General features: G+C 49.2%; 2 long non-coding RNA genes across 3 annotated transcripts; one reads left to right on the forward strand and one right to left on the reverse strand.

The window, feature by feature from the left end:
- The first annotated feature begins 4,409 nt into the window (after positions 1–4,409).
- Positions 4,410–11,283, forward strand: LOC138845232 (uncharacterized). The gene is made up of 3 exons (XR_011382128.1): positions 4,410–4,669; positions 4,912–4,951; positions 10,974–11,283. It is a non-coding gene; the product is annotated as an uncharacterized lncRNA (long non-coding RNA).
- Positions 7,619–21,213, reverse strand: LOC138845233 (uncharacterized). Of its 2 annotated transcripts, XR_011382129.1 has the most exons (4): positions 20,549–21,213; positions 15,808–16,063; positions 11,269–11,492; positions 7,619–10,148 (listed from the first exon to the last, which is right to left on the reverse strand). It is a non-coding gene; the product is annotated as an uncharacterized lncRNA (long non-coding RNA). The 2 variants fall into 2 exon arrangements; XR_011382130.1 differs by lacking the exons at positions 15,808–16,063; positions 20,549–21,213 and adding an exon at positions 15,207–15,384.
- Positions 21,214–21,516: the final 303 nt, after the last annotated feature.

Genomic DNA, 21,516 nt, shown 5'->3' on the forward strand with positions numbered 1-21,516 from the left:
TTTAGCTCTTTTCCAGATTTAGTTCTCAGGCAATCAAAGCTTAGCAACAGTAATAGTTTACAAAAAACTTTAAGACGCACCAGAGCTACCATAAGCTGCAAAGACGGAAAACTTTCTACCAGGTTGGAAAGGGTTAACAGGTAACAGCTTTTCCCTAGGTGGAGAGACTTGTGGAATTTCCCTCTCCCTTTCTCCTGGCCAGTGGTATGGGAATGGAGAAGAAGAGAGCAAAAGGGTGGGGGAGGGAGCCCCCGGGAGGAGGAGGAAGGCAGAAAGCAATGGAGCTCCTCAGTCTGGGGGCTGAGTGGGGTTTGAAATCTCCTATCACTCAAGATTGCCCACTACCTAATTGTCTGAGTTTACCTGGAGGGCCAATATTAGCCTCGACCGAAGCTAAGCCCTGCTCGTGTAGCAGTAGGCAGAGTGACCAGGCGTCCCTCCGAGAGAGAGACCTGGTCCTCGGGTCACAGTCCAGCCACCGGGAAGCCGAAGCAAGCTCAAGGGGTCTCCAGGCTCTCAGCCAACTGCCCTTCCTAATTTCCCTCCCATTCCTTACAATCCCTCTGGAGTTTTGGCCGTAGCTAAGCCGTGGCTGGGGGGACTCCACGTTCTCGGAGAGCTGTGGGGTGCCGGACACTCAAGGGTCACTTCCACAGATCCGGTCCCGCTTGAGGGAAGGAATACTGACCTCCGATGGCTTCTTAAAATCCCGGTCCGGGTGCCCATGATGGCCAGGCTGGAGAATGGCCTCTTTCACTCGGCTAATGAGTGGTAAATGGAATGAGTGGAATAAGCCCTCCGGGGGCCAATCCACTCGGAGAGTAGGCCATTTAGAGGCACAGAAAGACTGCCACTTTACCTTCTTCACTGACAAAGAAAAGGTTATGTGCCTAGTGGCTTACCTCCGACCAATGATTCAAAGTTAGAGACAAAGGTGTAGACACAGTCTGGCCCATGTTAGCAAACAACACAATGTACACAAACAAATAGCGTAGAGAAGCAGCACAGAACGACCACACAAAGTGTCTACCAAATGGGAGCCCTCATATGGCGTCCCATACAAATGCTAAATGGCAAGAGAATACAATCAACAAACAACAAGGCAGCCAACAAAGCACCTTAACAAATACAAAAGACTAAGGAGCTCGATCAAATACCAACATTTCGGCAGTACAAACAAAACGTGAGTCTCTGCAGTCTATTTCCCTACTGCAGGCAACCCACCAAACAGGAAACACTGGGCATCCCCAGTTCTCCCTTTCTCCTGGGGCATCCCCCGGGATGTGGTCTGTGGCTCTGGAGCACATCTGCCTGCCACAGTTGGGTGGAGCTCTCGCTCGAGCCTGACAACCACGCTGCCAATTACAAACAAATAACAAACCTTACCAAACAACAAGTCAAAGTGTACACATTTAATCAAAACAATAGGCGCTGTACTCACCCAGAGAGATATCCATTGGAGGCGTCCACAGGCAGCAGTCAGATCTCTGTGGGACCTCCAAATGTTAGGGTCTGAAAAAGCCCACTGCCCGAGGAACGACTCCAAGAGACTTATTCTCTCATGCAACCAGCAAAGGGTTAAATTTATTGATCCAACATGTTGGGGCCCTCTGACAAGGACAGAGGAGCAGTGAGGAACTACAGCATAGGGTTTATAAAGACAAAAACCACAAAATCGGGAGTGGGGAGAGAATACACGGTTGCTAAGTGGTTGCTAAAATCTTACAATCAGCAATTATGATTTTAAGACATAGACAAATCACATCTTCATTATTAGCCCAGGTAACCCAGGTGCAACCTTTCTACTTTTAAGCTTGAGCAATCATGCTAGGGTTTTTTTGTGCATTGCCAAGGGTAATGTAGTGCACTGCTATTGTCCGACTATTTGAGATCATAGTTTCAGACCAGAGTCTCACGGTGGGGGGGTTGCTTTCCCAGAATGCAGTCTCAAGTGCTCCAAAATGGAGTCCCTACTGTCAAGGTGCTACTTCACTCTGTTTTATTTTTACAGCTGCACCAGGAAGGTTTAAACCTGTAAGCTTAAGCTTAACTTTTTACACCCGTACATATACAATTTTAACTCTTCAGAAGTAGACCTGATACAAAGGGAAATGGAAATCAGTTTAAAAGTATTGTTTAGGACTCAAGTGCTTTGGAAAAATTGAGTCTGGCTTCAGAAGGGAAGTTCAGCAGAGGCAAAATCAGACCATGGTTGCCCAGGACGTCTGGAGCGCACCTGTGAAGGAGGCCCTAGGGCTACACATCAAGACTTGTGGGAGAGTGCCTGGTGGCCATGGGCAGTGCAGTGAGAATGAGCATCCCTAGGAGGGTGAGAAGGGGGCTGTGCAGTTCTCCAGGACCCCCATTTCCCTTTCAAGTCAGCTGATGCTTCCTGACTGCATAATGCAGGTGCCCTACAGGGACCTGTATGTCTGAGAATCTGCCACAGTGCTCTGGGTTTTCCCTGTGTGTTCACTCCCTGTCAGAAGTGGCAGAGCATGTGTAGTGCACCTGCCAACAGGAGATGGGGACATTAACACTCATAAAGGAGACTCCAGGTGATTGAAGGAAGAGACCTGGTGTGTCCCCAGGTGAGAGTTGTGATGAAACTTATCCAATGGCAGACACTTCAGTGTATCCCACAGAGAGAATATCTTGTCCTGTGACCTCATTCATTGTATTGTCTGTCTTTGTTCCAGTGTAGTTCATGTGGATTTCATTTTGAGTAAAAGACCAATATACTATAAGATAGAATTAGGGATGATTCTGTAGGAATCTCTTAGATTCTGGGCCACTTGCTTTGTGAAATTTCAAAAATAAAATCACTGAGGTCAATCTATTTACTTTCTGAATGCTGCATGTAACCTCCACCCCACATCTTCAGATGAAGGTGGATGACAGGGCACATGCATGGCCCACACCATTTCAGAATGAAGCACAGGCAATTTAGTTATGAAAGGGAGTGGCCATCTGTGAGGCCCTTTGTTTCCATCCCACCATCCCATGCATCTCTTAGGACTTGGTGAATGGGTTATGGCTTCAGTACCATTGCTGGCCTACACACAGTGAGAATTGTACTATCAGGAAAGTGAGATGCAAGTGCAAGACCAACACCACCCGGCACTATCATTTATCAGTGACAGATCCAGTGAAGAAACCAGATAGATTTTGGACCTTTCAAAACATGAACTAGCTACAGGATGCCCGATATATTAACAGTACCCATTCAGGTTTTAAACACAGCCTTCCCCACCCATATAGCAGCTGATCTTGTAATGAGGAGGTGATCGAAAGCCATCTGTATGGTTACTTTGGTACATGCTACCATTTTCCTTGGTCTCTTTTCTGATTTCTTTCCTTTTTTTTTTTTTTTAAAGATTTATTTATTTACTTGAAAGTTAGAGTTACACGGAGAGAGAAGGAGAGTCAGAGAGAGAGAGAGAGAGAGAGAGAGAGATCTTCCATCCACTGGTTCATTCTCCAGTTGGCCACAAGTGCCGGAGCTGTGCTGATCCAAAGCCAGGAGCTTCTTCCTGGTCTCCCATGTGGGTGCAGGGGCCCCAGGACTTGGGCTATCTTCCACTGCTTTCCCAGACCACAGCAGAGAGCTGGATCTGAAGTGGCAGTGGCTTTCCCTACTCTGCCACGGCACCAGACCCCTGATTTCTTTCTACTGACTCAAGTGCCAAAAACCTCATCTTTGGCAGCATCTTCTGCTTTCCCCATAGACTCCAAGGTGACTTTCCCCCTCCCAGGGGCTCCTGCTCACTCCTAACTGCTATAAGACTATCTTCCAACCTCTCCCATGGCCCTTTCCAGAGACTTCCTTTCTGACTCCTTGGGAGTCAAAGTTGAAACCCACAAATGTGATGCTGTTTCTTGCCATGTCCCCAGTCATAGTGACGCTAACTTCTGCAGGGAGATTGTCCTTGATGGTGGCCCTTGGTAACTTCCACTGGGATGAGGCACCCAAAGCCCCATCTCTGCAGTACTGCCTGGTCCTCAGGACTGCTCTGGGCTCTAGGACTGAGATTTACAAGGAAACCATACCATGTAGTATGCTTTGAAGATGTGGGCTCTCATTCCTTTTTTTTCAGTAATAGGAAGAGATTCCAATTGAATCAGCCTCTGCTCTATGAATTCATTTGAAGAATTCAGACTTTGCCAGAGTAGGTAAATCTCAGAAACACAGTTTAGGCCCTGCATGAAGTTAGAAGTACCCCTTGTCGACTCCACTCTGAGACCAAAGTTTGTCATCCCATGTAGCCTTCAGGGAATGGGGCCTTTTCCTGGCTCTGTAAAGTCCCCAAACACCCACTCTCCACTGGCACCCGGACTGAGCTGTCCATTAGCCATCTGACCTCATGTCTACATGCACTGCTGTCATGGTCACCTCAGAACACAGAATGAGGGAATGTTCTCCAGGGAGGGGCCCAGCTGCAGCCACCCCTGTGGCACCTGAGAACCTGAACACCTGATAGGTTATTGAGAGGATACATTCTTTCCAGTGAACAGTTTTGGGAAGAGTAGCCAGTTCCACACTGAGAGTGACAAACCTGTTGTCAGTTGTCTCAGTAATATGGACCTGTTGATTGGTGTCAGCCAGGGTCCCTTATATCTGGTGGCAGAGGGACTCTCTGGGTGTTTATGCCCCTTTGATCTTTATCAGGTGAGTTGTGGGCCCAGTATTGCCTGACATAAAAATTATTGTGTGTGTATGTGTGATGAGTGTGAGATTGTGTGTGTTCCTGCTTTTCATGTATTTTGTATGTGTATAGTTTCTTGTTATAAACTCAGGTATTTAGAAGTTGCAGGTTTATGTCCAGTTATATTTTTATTTAATGCATATGTATGTATTTTGTGTGTATACATGTCTAGAAATTATGGTAGTAATAAATTCCTTCCTCCTAGGCTGTTGAAGTATACTGGGCCCAAGGATACAGCCACACAGGTAAGACAACTTTCTCTATATCTAGACTCATTTGAGTATTTTTGCAGTTAGGTGTGTGTCGCTCCCCCTCTTCGTGGAGGAGCAACACTGAACCCTGCGCTGTTCTTTCGTCTGCTCGGCCCTCCCCGGGTTTGCTGCTGGTTCTTCCCGGGTTGGCTACTATCCCTTCCACCTCCGTGGAAGGGCAGTTCCCCCTGGCCGCATTCCCCACTTCCGCAGGGGAGCGGCACACCGCCGGCCGGCTCTCTGGGGGGCTGCACGGGTGTTCCTTCAGCTAGATGTTCCCCATAGATGTTCCTGGTGCATGCCGTCTCTCTCCTCCTTTATAGTCCTCCTCCGCCAATCCCAACTCGGCTGCCCACACGCCGAGTACGCTGCTCTCCAATCAGGAGCAGGTCCTACAGTTTATTGGTTGAACTGGAGGCAGCTGTGCGGAAGCTGTTTACTTCTCTCCCAGCGCCATATTGTGGGAGAGCAGATGCATAGAATAAGTCTTAATTCCAGTAACTTAGTCTAGTCCGAGCTGCTCCCCACAGAGGAGAGCAGATGCATAGAATAAGTCTTAATTCCAGTAACTTAGTCTAGTCCGAGCTGCTCCCCACAGATCCCCCTTTCTTTTTATTTTTTTGGCGTTGATACGCGCCTGTCTTCGGTGTCCCGCAGCACACACTCTGCTCTACTTGCTAGAGTTGCCACAGGTTCTTACAAGTCCTATCAATCAGGAAAACCGAATCCGGGTCCTCTCTTCGCCATGTTGTGAGGAGGTTTTTAGGCGCTGATGCGTGCCTGTGTTCGGTGCCCTGCAGCGCATGCTCTGCTCTGCCTGCAGGGGACTTACAAGACCTATCAGGCAAACCGAATCCAAGCCTTCTCATTGCCTTATTGTGGGGGAGACTTATTAGTGTTGGTTCGTGCCTATCTTCGGTGACCTGCAGCTCATACTCTGGTCGAGCTGCTTGCTGGTGCTTACCGCCTTAATTAGGCAGACCGAATCCAAGCTTTCTAATTGCAGTATTGTGGGGAGGCCTTACTGATGTTAATTCGTGCCTGTCTTCGGTGACCTGCGGCGCATAAGCTGCTAGCCGCCCAGGTGCTCATCGCCTCACTAATCGGGCAGACCGAATCCAAGCCTTCTAATTGGCATGTTGAGGGGAGGCCTTATTTTTCTCTATTTCTCTATCTCCGGGCATTCCTATTTCTCCCATTTTACTTCTATCTTCCAGCATTCCTATTTTTCTCACTTTACTTCTAAACTTCTGTTTCTCTTATCCCTGCGGCTTTCCGGCACCTCGCCCCGCCGGCGGGTTCCCGGCTCTGCGCCGCTTCAGCCCGCGCCTCTCTCATCTGCGCAGCTTCCCGGCTTTGCGCGGCTCGGCTTCGCGCGCTCCGCGGTCTCCACGCTTAACCCTTTCGCGTCTGAACCACGGCCTACGCCAGCGTTCCCTATCTATTCACGCCCCGTGCTCTCTCTGCACGCGGCGGCTTCCGCGAGTAACACAGCGTAGCTTGCGTCTCCACCACTAGCATTCAATCTAAGTTCCCCGGGCTAGCCTGGCGAATTCAACCCAGCGTACGTCTCCACCCCACGATTTGGCTTCCCGTCCTTTGCTCCCCGGGCTAATCAGACGGATCCCAATCTGGCTTACGTCTCAGCTTCTGGTTTCAACTTTTCGCCCCCTATTCCCGGGCTAACTTGAGAATCCCAAAGTGGCTTCCGTTTCCGCCTTGGCCTGCCCCCCGCGGCTTCAATTTCCCTAACACTTTTCTCTACCCGGTATGTTTCCCCAAACTTTCCTCCAACGATACTCCTCCCTCATTTCTCCTGGCCTCTCCCCACAGTCCGCATCCGAGTCTGTTTGTTCTAGCTTTCACTTTCGCTTTCGACCTTAGAGATTTCTCCCAGCTTCCCCCCGTAGTCCGTATCCGAGTCTATGCCTAGGCTTTCAATAGCTTCTTCCGGCTCCTTTTTCGTCCGGCTTTTCCCTAGGCTGTTTGCTAGTCTCTCTCTCCGATATTTTCCCTAGGCTGTTTGCTAGTTTCTCTCTCCGATATTTTCCCTAGTTCTTCCCGTTTCTTCCCTCCTAAGTTTCATATCCGTCCTAAGTTTCCTATCCGAGTCACGGCACCATTATGTCGCTCCCCCTCTTCGTGGAGGAGCAACACTGAACCCTGCGCTGTTCTTTCGTCTGCTCGGCCCTCCCCGGGTTTGCTGCTGGTTCTTCCCGGGTTGGCTACTATCCCTTCCACCTCCGTGGAAGGGCAGTTCCCCCTGGCCGCATTCCCCACTTCCGCAGGGGAGCGGCACACCGCCGGCCGGCTCTCTGGGGGGCTGCACGGGTGTTCCTTCAGCTAGATGTTCCCCATAGATGTTCCTGGTGCATGCCGTCTCTCTCCTCCTTTATAGTCCTCCTCCGCCAATCCCAACTCGGCTGCCCACACGCCGAGTACGCTGCTCTCCAATCAGGAGCAGGTCCTACAGTTTATTGGTTGAACTGGAGGCAGCTGTGCGGAAGCTGTTTACTTCTCTCCCAGCGCCATATTGTGGGAGAGCAGATGCATAGAATAAGTCTTAATTCCAGTAACTTAGTCTAGTCCGAGCTGCTCCCCACAGAGGAGAGCAGATGCATAGAATAAGTCTTAATTCCAGTAACTTAGTCTAGTCCGAGCTGCTCCCCACAGGTGTGTACCTTAGAGTTCCTTCAGTTTTTCTGTCCATTTACACAAGTGCACACAACTAAGTATTACCATAAGACGATGTTTTCAATAGGGACACCATACAGGTTTTTTCCCAAACATTTACTTACTTTATTTGAAAGGCAGAGAGGAGACAGAGAGAGAGAGAGAGAGAGAGAGAAAGAGAAAGAGAGAGAGTTAGAGAGAGGGATGGGGGGAGAGAGAGAGAGAAAGAGAGAGTTAGAGAGAGAGAGAGATGGTCCATTTGCTGGTTCACTCCCCAAATGGCTCCATCAGTCTAAATTGGGCCAGGCCAAGGCCAGGAGCCAGGAACTTCATCTGGGTTTCCCACATGGATGCAGGGGCCATCTTCTGCTTTGCCAGGCACACTAGCAGGGAACTGGATTGGAAGTGGAGCAGATGGGACTCAAACCAGAGCCCATATGAGTTGCTGTCATTGCAGGTGGTAGCTTAGCCCACTGCATCACAACACTGGCCCCACCATACAGGTTGTGGCCTGTTATTGATGATCCAGGAGACATCTGGAAACCTCACTGGGCTATACTCAGAAAGGAGCTGGACTGAACAAGGCTCTGCTTCCTAACCTGTCCTGGCCTTGTCATGGGCAGTATAGTCCCCACACACCTCCTTTAGCTAGAGTGACACTCTTCACCCTTGAGTGTGAGGACCGGAATTAGGCTCCCTGCTTGCGCATCTACCTGGATCAGCAGGCCCAACACCCAGTCTCTGTCCAAATCATTTTAATGCTTTGGGATTTAACAATATTTTTGTTCATACAAACATTAAGACAGCTGTGAAGAATATTTTGTAGAATATGACACCAATAGAGGGAACTTATGATTAGTTATTTCAAAATATATGTTTTCATAAATTATTTTACTCTTTAAAAAACAATTTTATGTAAATCTGGATGTTAGTTTTTCTCACCTTTATTTAGGTAATTCTCACAAGGAAAAATACATTTACAGTTCTTTAAATTTACTTGTTTTTGACCAAATGAGAGGGATAGGGTGGGAAGAAAACACATTTCCATCCACTGCTTATGTCCCCAAATGCCTGCTGTGGCTGTGGTGGACTGGGGCCAAAGTCAGAAGCTGGGAACTCAGTCCAGGTGTGGCAAGGACCTAGCTACTGGAGCCCTGATGCTGCTTCCAAGTGTCTGCATCAGGTTAAACCTAGAGCCAGGAACTGAAGCCAGGCACTAGTGCATGGAATGTGAGCCTCTTTTCCTGTATCTCAACTGCGAGGCCCAGAAACCATTCCAGTATCATTTTTTTAACTTTCTTAGAATATTTTTTAAAATTAATATTGAATTCCTCATCTCCAGTAATTCTGTGTGGTTCTTCTTCTTTTTTATTATTATTTGACAGATAGAGTTAGACAGATAGAGATAGAGAGCCAGAGAGAAAGGTCTTCCTTCCGTTAGTTCATCCCCCAAATGGCCGTTATGGCTGGCACGCTGCGCCGATCCGAAGCCAGGAGCCAGGTGCTTCTTCCTGGTCTCCAACGTGCGTGCAGGTGCCCAAGGACTTGGGCCATCCTCCACTGCCTTCCTGGGCCACAGCAGAGAGCTGGACTGGAAGAGGAGCAACCAGGACTAGAACCCGGCAACCGTATGGGATGCTGGCACCACAGGCAGAGGATTAACCATGTGAGCCAGGGTGCTGGCCCCATGGTTCTTGTTTATCATTAACATCTGAAGAGTTCTGATTATATCCATGTACTTTTTCGTGATTTTATCTGCTGGTCTATGCATGCCTTGTGTAACTCAGTGAGCTTCCATTCAAGTGACCTTTTGACATTCTTTCAGCAATTTGCAGATCTCCCATTTCTGGGGCTGTTACTGAGCATTTGTTATCATTCATTTCACTCCCCATGTGCACTGGGAGAAGCAGCCACCACTCCCACTCTTTATACACTGTCTTTATGGGGCATGTCCACAGAACCCAGCAGTGATCAGCTGGAGGCGAGACAGAGACTTAGCCTAGGGTGTGCTCCATAAGGCTGGGCACAAGTCCCCATCACTGCTCCCCTTCCCATTTCACAGGGAAGACCTCAGTGCTGAACCTCATTGAAATATCCAGGATCAGCACTGGCTCTGAGTGCAGGCCTTGACCTTCCCCTTGTCTCTGTTGTCCCATCAGTCAGGCTCTGCAGGCTGCTCACTGTGCGGGAAGAGCCAGCCCATACCCTGACCCCATGGAGGGCGACATGAGCAGGTCAGAGGCCAGGTGGCCAGGTGCACTGCATAGTCTCACGTTCTCTCCTGCAGAAATCAGGGGTGAAGGCAGCCTTGTCTGTTAGCTAAACCCAGATAGGTGAGGGGATGATGCACATTAAGTGAAATTGCTCTTCTTACCCCATATAAATGCGACTCAGGTTGTACCTGGTGCTTCAGGTTCTCTGCAGATTCTGAACTTCAGAGCATTTTGGCAGTAACTGTAATGTCACTGTAGGTGTTACTGTGGAACAGTCAGCATAAGTTTCCTTCTTGGCCTTCGTCCTGTGAATTTAATTGAAAATGTAAATCCATGCTTTGAAATCTAGTGCTTTCTCTAACACTGCCCTTCATTATGGAGGCCATAGTTTAGAAGTGACCTTAGCTTCTAGTACACAATTCAAAATGCTTTGTAGTCAACTTATTCACTGAAATACTAATCTTAGAATTGTCTTCCCCATTAATACATAGTTCCTCACACACACAGGCTTTTGAAACAAACATTTTTTTTTTCTCCCAGATGCAATGATATTTTTTTTTTTTTGACAGGCAGAGTGGACAGTGAGAGAGAGACAGAGAGAAAGGTCTTCCTTTTTGCTGTTGGTTCACCCTCCAATGGCCACCGCGGCCAGCACGCTGCGGCCGGTGCACCGCGCTGATCCAATGGCAGGAGCCAGGTGCTTTTCCTGGTCTCCCATGGGGTGCAGGGCCCAAGCACTTGAGCCATCCTCCACTGCACTCCCTGGCCACAGCAGAGGGCTGGCCTGGAAGAGGGGCAACCAGGACAGAATCCGGTGCCCTGACTGGGACTAGAACCCAGTGTGCCAGCGCCGCAAGGTGGAGGATTAGCCTAGTGAGCTGCGGCGCTGGCCGCAATGATATTTCAATAGAATTTACTATTTGTAAGTTTTGTGGATATTTCCTCTGGAATATTGCTGTAATTTTCAAGCCAGAGATTATAAACTATTTGAAAAGCTCTCATGTAGCTCCCAGATGTCCTAGCAATGGCTATTTGTTAATTTTTGCTTTGCATTAATTAACTGACCAAACTGTCTGAGTGCTGGGATGTGTCTGGGCACACACTCAGGTTGGACATTTCTATTTGTACAGATTCCACAGGGAAGGCTCCTGGGATGGACAGATCAACCTGAGTCCCAGTGCACACTCTGGAGGGTGCCCATGGGGAGTTCTTCGTGTCTCATGAAGCCTTAGTTGCTGCTGCACCTACTGCTGTCTTCACGCGTGGATCTGCTGCTTCCAAACTGTCTCTCTCATGCACATGTGCACCAGGAGGCCACACTAGTGCCCCCACTGCCCATGCTGCCTGACCAGTCTCTCCACTGCCCACCCTGCCTGCGTTTCTGAAGTCCCAGGATGCACCACATCATCCATGCATCCTTCCAACCTGTGCTGGCCTCTTCTGTGGCAGGTCACCTGTCCCTGGTATGGAGTGTCAGAGACAGGAAGGGCTTGTGTGAGGTAACTCTTGTCTCTTGCTGAGAAGCGATGCCGGGGGTTATTTCAGATGCAGCTGGGATCCTGGTGCAGCTGCCCCACCAGAGGGAGTTCATGGCTAGTGTGCAGCAGAGCATCCCCAGGTCAGGAAGCCAGGAGTGTGCTTGTACAACCCTAGAGAACATTAAGAATAGAAATTAAGCAGAAGATTCCTTACTATTTGAGAGAAATAGTTGAATACAGATGCAACCAGAGGAAATCTGAAGTATAAATGAAGTTCTTAGGGAAAAAAACAAAATGGGGATACAAAAGTAATGTTGAAAATAATTCAATTTTTTTCTGTCAGTGGAAATATACTTTCAAATCCCATCTGAATAGATTACTGGCTTCTGAGTGGGAGTAATTGATTGCAAGTGATATTCCAGTAAAATCTCGACCTTGAAGAAAACTCCTTTGGGCATCTAGACTGAAAGAAGTGACACAGAAAGGTGTAAATTAGAGGATGCTGGATTGGAAGCAGAGAACCTTGGACTCAAACTGTTTGCAGTGGGTTCCTGGGCTGGGATTATTCTAGATTCTTTACTCCACATGTGAAAGAATTCAAAGTGGAGGCAAAAAGTGCATAGAAATGCAGGATTCATGTAAATCACAGGAAAAGTGCACATTGAAGAGCTAAGTCAGGTCAGCTCAAGAGAGAGAGAGAGAGTGAACACACAGACAAAATAGAAAAAAGACTTCAACACTGCAGAAACCTCAACAAGGCTCAGACCACGCTTTTATGCTATTGCTAAGTGTGGGAGCTGGTGTCTGGGGTAGGACTTAATTGAATTTAAAATTATCAGATTGTCATGGCATCAGGGCTTGATGGGAATGGGAGTGCTGGCCATGGTAAATTTAAAATAATTTCATTATAATGACCTAAAGGTATAGTGGGGACGTACCCTGCAGCCGTATTCCATATTTGCAGTTAGCACTGGTTGTACATTTGCTGCGTTGAGGAACTTGTGTGGGTTTTGTGTTTCCTTTTGCTACCTAGAAGTGTGTGGGCTTAGTGGTGTGTAGGAAGTAGGGGTGGATGCTGCACATAAAGGGAGTATTGAGTTGTGGGCTGTCCTGGGCTGTCCTGCAGGGGTGAGCTGCAGCTGCTATCAATTTGCAATTCTCCCGATAGTGCTGTTCCATGATGCATTGGGCCAGAGCAGTCATGTAGTGGCTGGCACTGCTGCATGTGTTGGCTTGAGCTGCCCAGTAGTGGCTCATAGTGCCACATGAGTTGATTCCTCCCCTCACTACTTCCCTTCCCACATCAGAACCAGGCACTCAGATATGCATTGTGGGCATCCCAAGTGCTGACTTAACTGCTGTATCCAGCTCCTGCCCCAGATAGGTTTTGATGAGGGAGGATCATGGTAGTATTCTCTAGGGTGACTGTTTTATAATTCTTTATGTTCTACTCTGGCACGGATGCTTCCCCTGATGAGTTTTATTCTACAAACAAGCATGAAAAGCAACTAGTACTGGGTGACTGTAATTTCACATAAAAGACTCCAACATAACACATTAAATGGAACATATTAACTATAGAACATGGCTCTAAAGTATCTGTAACATAGGGCTGGATCTATATCATTAAAAAGCTAAGCGATGATGAATGAGGGTATTTGATGGAGGGCTGCTGTGCACAGAGGGGTCCTGGTGAGGATGGATGTGGCTACTGTTGTGTTTCCTCCTGTGTTGTTCAAGCTTCCAATGGCTTGGGAAGCTCCAGTTCCTCTGAGTCCCAGGACTTCACATTGCAAACTTCCAAGGAATTAGAAAGATCAGTATCATAGATACAGAAGCAAGGATCACCAAGTATAGCAGAGAGGAGGCAGGAGGGCTATACTGGGCTAGGTATTCAGATTGAGAGCTCCCCATGGCCCTAGAAGGTGACTTTGAACCCTGACTTGTTCAGTGCTGTCCATCAGCAGAGAGAAGAGAGCCGTCCTTTACAAATGAGTCCCCCTAGGCACTCACCTGGGCTGCCTTCAGGGGACGGCCCCCTTCAGCAGTGAACTTGTATCACAAGAAAGTGGAGGTCTCTGGGTCCTAGGGGGAGAAGCCAAGGCCCACTGGGCCCTCAGAAGAGCAGGAGGTCTGAGGACAGAAGGCAGAGTGCTACCCCTGCCTACCCCTGCTTATCCCACATGATCCCTCATGGAACTGATTGTCTATGGAAAACTTGCCAGAGCTCTTTGGTTTTCTCTTCTCATCGTTAAGTTGTGTCTCTCTGCCCGATAAAACTGATCTCTGTATGTTTTGTTGAAAAATAATTGTGTTGTTGTATTTAAGACATTGAAGTATATTTCAGCGACACCAGAGTTATGGAAGACACTTATTTTTTAAAAAAATATTTAAGTCATACAAGGTACATGTATCTCATATATACAGATTTAGAAATATAATGATAATTCCCACTCTTCCCTCCCTCTCATCAACACACCAACCATTCTTCGTCCTCCCTCTCCCATTCCCACTGTTAATTTTTACAAAGATCTATTTTCAGTTCACTTAATGGTCATAAAGTTAACCCTACACTAAGTAAAAGAGTTCAACAAATAATATGAAGAAAAAGACACTGTTCCTTAATGGAAGAGATGAGGGCTATAAACAACCATTATAAACAACCATTATACTTAGTGAAAAACCAGCCCCAAATATGTTTTCCTTGATCCAAAATAACTACTGAATACCTATAATGCAGTCAACTGAAGTGAAATGGACAATTTGAGACACTTCTTTTTAAAGAGTAATGAATCCAGTAGTATTTACGTTACTTAAATATAGAATTAAGAAACAAATGAAGGAAACATAACTGAACTGTGGTCCTAGTCCTATAATTCACTCAAAGGAACATTGCAGTGAATTGCCATCAAGTGATATGAGTGAATTTGATGGATAGAGAGAGAAACCTTAATCATATCAAAAGTAAAAAAAGACCTATACATACAAAACTCCCTTGATCCTCAAAAGAAAGGTGCCATGAGATGACCCCCATCCTTCCAGGGGCTGAGGGGAGCTCAGGTCTTGGGCAAATGCCAGTAGTGCTTGTATTCTGTCATCTCCCCCAGGTCATGTCAGGAGCCACTCAGTGCCCACAGAGCTGCAAAGCTCAACCAGGATCTGGGGACCTCTCTGTGCCTCATGTTCTTCTCAAGAGGCCAGAGATGGGGAGGTCAGTTGTATCCTCCCATGTCTCACAAACTCCAGTGATTTACTGGGTCAGGCCCCACTGGTTGTGAGGTTGGGCAGGTGAGGCATTGGCTGCAGGGTGAGATGTCTGCGAACTCTGCCTTCACTCTGCACACACACCTCTAGGACTGGCCCCAATGCTGTCACACAGTTGCTGATCCTACTAGGACCTAAGGGTTACTGGAGGGCTCAACCGAGCAGGCCTAGGGACATACACAGAATGGGAATTTGGCCTTGGCACCTTCCCAAGGTACATACCTCTCTTGCCTGCCCAGATCCTGTATAACCACTTTTCTTCTCTTGCTGGTTTAGGCAAGATGGTCACCTTTCCAGTTTGGGGTTCCATTTCCTTGGCTTGCGTGATGTGCCATAAAGCACATGAAGCATTGGAGTCCATGTGGACTTCTCACCACTACCCCATCTGCCTGCTCCTCACTCACATTCCCTCTCCCTCCTCTGGGTCAAGGTTTTCTATGTCCTACATGCTCTTGGGTAATTCACTTGGAGAGAACATGTGGACCTCTGGAATGAAAACAGCAAGCATTCTTTGCATGCTGAAAATGTTGCAGTGCAGGATAAGCCCTGTTTTGGGGGCACCAAAGCCACCATCACACTCCCTGGGTTCGTCTCTCCTGAGCTTGGTGGGGCCCAGCTTACCTGCTCCTGCTACAGCTCCTGCACGGGCCAGTTAGGTTGCTCAGCATGATGTCACAGTGCAGCTTGCGGGTCAGGAGTGAGGGCAGCTCATCAAGTGAGAGAGGAGGGCTGCAGAGAGGTTGCATCAGCATCCCCAGTGCAAGTGTATCCACTGCCTTGGTGACGCCAGTCCTTCAGGATGAGTATCACCTGTGGCACGGAAAGGGCATAAAGAGGAAGCAAGAACAGAAGCTTAAGAGGAGAAAGAAAGTGGTTCAAGAGGAATTCAGTTCCCTGCAAATCTTCACTTACTTCTGTTTGCACATTTCCATGTTGCCCTCTGAGTGTAGGAGCAGTGGCTGTGATGGGGAGGTCTTGGGAGTGAGAGGGAGGGGAAAGTTGGACTTGAGGTGCAGGCTCAGGCTGTCATTTTTGAATAGTATCTTGAGTCTAGTCTCAATGGATAATAGATCTGCACTTGAATCTCCCCCACAGAGGAAAAGGCTTAGGCCATGTTAAATATGCACGAACATATTTTCATATATAAAAATGGATGACAAAAATAAACATTTCTGTATCTGACAAGGAAAGGCAACCTTGACAAGAGATGTGTCCTCCTCACCTGGCCGTTCACTTTGAATCTCTTCCACCAGGTCCTCAGGAACAAGTAGGAGAACACAGGGTAACTGTCAGTGAATTGATCTTGTGGAAGAGTTAGGCAGGGAGTCTTTTTGCTGCGGACATGGGGCTAGGTTGTGTGGAGGTGGTCAGTGGACAGTCACAGACTCAGGCACTGCCGGGCCGTCCTCCTCGGTGTAGTCAAGAAGCCCCAGGAGAGGATCAGGGAAGTGGTGAGAAATGGAGTCTTGGCCTTCTTGCTACGGACAACCAAACAATATGAAAGAACCAGTGTGGAAGTTGGTGAACACTCTGCACTGTGTGACACAATGAGGGCATCTCTCCCTACTGCTGCCCATGCTGCAGGCAGGGAAAGCCCTGCTTTTCTCCTGACCTGTCCCAAGATCATTCAGCTTGTGCGGCTCTACATAAACTGCTACCACGTTTACCATCGATTCCATTGGGCATTAAGTTGTTACAGTGTGTATGATATGTAGCATTGACTGTTTTGTAATTTGTTAGTAGATTTCAGGGACATTAATTACAATGACATACCATGTGCCCATCACCACCATATGCACCAAAAATTTGCATTGCACCCAACACAAATTCTGAATTACAACACAAACTTCCCTCTCCTTCCATCCTGGGGTAGTCTCTACTTCCCCTTCCTTTGAATTTGTCTGTTGTAGTTACTGTATTGTAAGTGACTGCTGCATTTCAGTAAGCATGTTTTACTGTGTCCATCTGTGTTGTATTCTGAATAAAAATTCAACTCATGCTTGTGTCTTCATAGTGTTCCTTGTATTTGTATATGACATGTACACTATCCATTCATGGAGTGATAGTGAGGAAAGCCAGGAAACCCCTTCATGGTTGTCAGGGCCCAAGATTGAAGCAAGTGGAACTGGACTGGTGGAGGGATTTGTTTTCCTTTGGGTGCTTCTTAAAGTGTTGGTGTTGTCTGTACACCTGGGAGGATATAAAAAACTACTGTCATTGCATGGGGAAACAGGTGACTTTAGGGGAAACTCATTTCTATGTACATAAAATAAAAAGTTATCAATGCTGCAAGTTTCACTTGGACATAAAAAGATTGTGAATGTCATCACTATCATCCTCACAAGGACAGCTGAACAAACTGGAAGTGACCACCGTGCAGTTTCAACCTCCAGAAGGCAAATGCTGAGAACTGCAGTTGAAATCAGCTAAAGCAGAAGACAGTGGAACCTGTTACTGGTAGGAATATTCAAATGGGAATTTGGATGGATTGCCAAGGCTGAGTTTACATTAGCTTCAGAGCAAAAAAACAAGACATTCCAGTCTAAGATGGGCCACTGTATTTTCATAGGGTTAGTGCCCATGTTGAAGGGTAGAGGAAAATCTCCTGGGTCCAGGGTAGAGGGAAAATATCCATTTGTAAATACTGGGCAGGGAGTGGGGGCAGGGAGAAGTAGCCAGATTGACATACTCCCAGGGTGATCCTCATCACCAAGTCACAGCCCTCGTGGGAAACTGCCAGAGCCTTGCATGACCTGGATGAGGCTGTGGACAACTCCAGTCCCATCTGGCTTTCCTGTCTTAGGAGAAAGAGTACACAAAGGTGAGCATCCAGGGACTCAGGTGGACAGAAACTGAAGTGAATCACAAGATTCTAGAATGCTTTCATTTCCCCCACCTTGTACCACAGAATGATGGGGTTTCAATGTAATAATAGAAAACACAGCTGAGAGAGCAGTGAGGAGGCTCTGTGTGGGAAGTGGTGAGGAAAACCCTGAGATCCTGGGGACAGTGATTCAGCAAGGAAAGTGCAGGAACTTGGAGCTTCAGGCACTGTAGGTGCAGCAAACATTAAAGACCATCTCCCAGCAAGATGTGCATAAAGTCCCACACCAAGGGGCAGGCATTTAGCTCTGCAGCTAAGTCTCTGGTTAAGATACCCAAGCCACATCAGAGCCTCTGGGTTCCAGCCCCTGATTCTATCTCCTACCCATTTCCTACTAATACAGACTCTTGGAAGCGGCAGAGATGGCTCAACTGGTTGGGTCCCTGATGCCAGTGTGGGAAACCTGGATTGAAGGATGTTTTGAAAATTCACAAATATTGAAATCTAAGCAACACACTCCACAAATAAATGAGTCAAGGAAGGAACCTCAGTGGTGATTTCACAGCCAAACAGTTATATGGCAGGGACACATCAGCTTCTGGGCTTGCTGGTGGTCATGACAGCAAGGAGATTCACTGACTGCATTTTCTCAGCAGTCACTGTCACAGTGTGTTGTATCTGACTCAGTGCACTGCTCTGAGGTCTGGTTCCCTGAGGAGCCCGAGAGCTCAGTCCCTTCCTCCCTTGCTGTCTCCCTTGCCTGCCTTTTGCTGTCATGTGGGGCTCGGTGGGTAGCTGGGGGCCGCCTGCCTGTGCTCCCCTCTTCTTCTCATAACCTGGTGCTTTCCCTGGACCCCTCCTGGTCTTTCTGAGGGTCACCTCCACGTAGGGGCTATGACAACGTTTCCTTGCTAACCTTTTGTAGGGGCAGTTTATAAATATGAGAGGTCTTCAAACGGATCATGGAAATACATATTATAAACAGCCATGTATGGATTCCACATTTTTTCCACTGAATAAGCTTGTTTTTACTTTTTTTTTCTAGAAATGTTTTCAAGTACTATCACCAAGTTTCCCATTTTATTGCAAGCTACGTGCATGCTATTATTAGGGAATTGCCTATGCTATAATTTCTGAGCAACCCATGGTTCCCTTTTAATTTTCATCATCATTAAAACAAGCATGGCCATCCTCAGGTGGTTTCAGTCAGATATCCGTGGGCAAAGAGCCTGCTGTCATATCTCCTAGGTTCTTAGCAGGCTCCTCGTCTACAGCAGGGAAGCAAAGGAACAACCAGCGCTGATGCCCAGGGCACACACACCCACACATCACTGAGCATCTGTGGCCGCGAGGACCTTCACGGGACCCGCCACAGACGGATGCCAGAGCGCGATGCGGGTCGGTTTTTAGACCAGGAACCACGGATGTTAGGGCAGCAGAAGGCAGGGAACCGAGGACTCCTGAGACTGAAGCATTGGCTGGAGCCGGGACTCCTCCCAGAGGCCTCGTGTTCTGGCTCTGCACGGGTGAAATCTGTGTCCAGGGAAGGGGAGCCTGTGCGCTGCCATCACATGGAAACAGAAAGGACAAAAGGTCCCCTGGCTTTGACTGCCCCCGGCTCAGCATTGCCCGGCATTTAAGGGAGAACCGTGGCCTCCTGTGCAGGCGAGAAGCAGCAGACGCTGTCCTTCCAGCGCGCCCATCTCCACCCACACGGCGCGTGGTCAAAGAGCTGATCCAGGCCCGCAGGGCCCCAGTTCTGCTTGGGTGCGCCAATAAATTCATGGCTAAAGGGACCGACGGTGACACCTGCATCCCATGTGAGCACTGGATCAGGGCCTGTCTGCTCCACTTCCAATCCAGCTCCCTGCTAATGCACCTGGGAAAGCTCAAAAGATGGCACACGCACTTGGACCCCTGCACCCACATGGGAGACATGAAGGAAGCTCCTGGCTTCTGCCAGAGTTGTGGCCATTTGGGGAATGAGCCAGTAGATGGAAGGTCTCAGTCCCAGGGGTCTCTCGCTCACTTGCTCACTCTCTCTCTCAACTCTGCATTTCAAATAAATCTTTAAAAGAAAAATTTGTGGCGATAACCAAGGATTTTCTTTGCTGGGTGGGACACATAAGACTTTTTATTGCTGGGGAACTTTCTTAAAGTTTTTCTTTTAATAAAGCTCAAGAGTTGCTACAAATGGAATTTTGCATGACCCTGCTGAGCTGCCTGGAGCCCCTGCAACACCTCAGTCAGCAGACCCTACCTCTGTCCGCCTTACGTGGCCTAGTGCGTCAACTCATGTGAGACTTGTGTCTTTCAGTATTTGAAATTCTATATTAATATTTATTAGAAAGGCAGAGACAGAGGAGCTTCGGTGACCCCAGAACCAGAGAGTCGCTCAGAGGAGTGAGGATGGGCCTAGGTCAGGCGTGGTCTGGGTCTGCACCACTGACCTTGGCGCTGCTGTCGGGCGCCTCCTGGCGGATGCTTCTATTTTTTTCCCCTCCAGAGCTCGGGATTTGGAGACAGCTGAGCCCAGATCACAACGCCCAAGAGCAGTTCCAGGAGCCCAGCAGCGCCCGCAGGATCGCGCCGTCCATACCAGAGATTGAGCACCGCACACTGTTCGCTGGAGATTAGACTCCTGCTGCGGCTGCAGATCCCATCTCCTGGCTCCCGGGTTGTACAGGGACCCTAGGAGCCGTGCGCTCTGAAAGGGAGAGGCCGTCCCACACCCGGACGCCGACCCTCCTGGGACACCGGCATTTCCGAGTCCTGCCCCGGGGGAGGCAGCAGCCAGGCTCCCTGTTAGGGAGACCAGGGCCGTTAACGGGGGCTTCCACGCGTTTCCAAGTCTGCGCCCGCGGTTGCACATGGCTGGGTCCGACCTGGAAGCACGTGCGGCGGCCCCGGGTTCTGCCGAAGCCGCGCAGTCCCGTGCATGGAGTTGGCCTCCACTGTCCCTGAGTCCCGCTCTGTGCGCCCCAGGGATGGGGCAGGGGGTTGCGACGTGGACACACGGGTGTTGTCTGCTACCTGCAAGCAGGAAGTGGGGCCTCACCCGGGACCCCTCCCAAAGTTCGCACGTGGCCCGGCCGGATGGTGCGGGGGTCCCAGGAGTGGACGGATGCCCTCTGCTCACCTGAGAGGGGCCGCGAGATGCGCGAAGCCTTGATGGGGAGACAGAGGGTCAACCCAGTGTCCCGCGGTGCCATCGCTCTGCCGAGATCTCTGCAGGCGCAGCAGGTGCATGGACCTGGAGCCGAATGCACATGGGGCAGCTGGCGTGGGGTGCATGTGTGCACGCGCATGCGCAGATAATAATGAAAAATAATTATGTGATAATGAAAATCCAGATGCACAGTTACGTTGTAAGCGAGTTATTCCAGCGTCTATGAATACTGCGGGATGCAGAGGTTCCAGACACGGATCTGCGCTGGGCGCACAGGTAAGTGCGGTAGGCTTCCTGGTTGGTCTCTGTCACTGCTGCTGAATCTGCTGTGACGGAAACGCGGACACCTGCCCGCCCCACGAAGGCGCCCACATTATGGCCCACGGCGGCGCAGGGATTCTGGCCGCAGGAACTTACGGAACCACGGGAGCCTGGGCAGCTGGGGTGTGTGCAGAAGCGTCCAGGGTGCAACTGCTGGGGCAAGGCGAGGGAGCAAGGCTGTGCCCGGTCCTTCCGAGGCCCCATCGGCTGCCCGGGGGAACGCCGCCCTTCACACGTGGCCAGGTAGCGCAGGTGGAAAGGAGCCAGCAGGACTCGAGTAAGTCCGGGCTCTGACCCTAGGGCGCTGCGCCCCCGCCAACCTGAGCTCCACAGAGGCCGGGCGACTTCCACACTAGGTGCAGGGCGCCACCTGGCGGCCGCTTTTATATCCTGCAGGAGCGATCCGAAGGCCGGGCCTGAAGGTGCCAGAAGGGTCGGGATGGGGCTGGGGCGGCTGGGACTGGGTACCTGCTGGAGGGTTAGAGCTGACACTCTTGTTGGGTGCAGGATAGGGTGTCGGGTGGGTGATGGAGTCCTGAGGTTCAAAGTAAAGGAACCCTGAGTGTCCTGACGGTGACCAATCAGGAATTTTCGTCTTTGTTCTCTGTGCTTGTCCC

The sequence above is a fragment of the Oryctolagus cuniculus genome, chromosome 14 (genome assembly GCF_964237555.1).
Source record: "Oryctolagus cuniculus chromosome 14, mOryCun1.1, whole genome shotgun sequence".
NCBI classification, from domain to species: Eukaryota; Metazoa; Chordata; class Mammalia; order Lagomorpha; family Leporidae; genus Oryctolagus; species Oryctolagus cuniculus.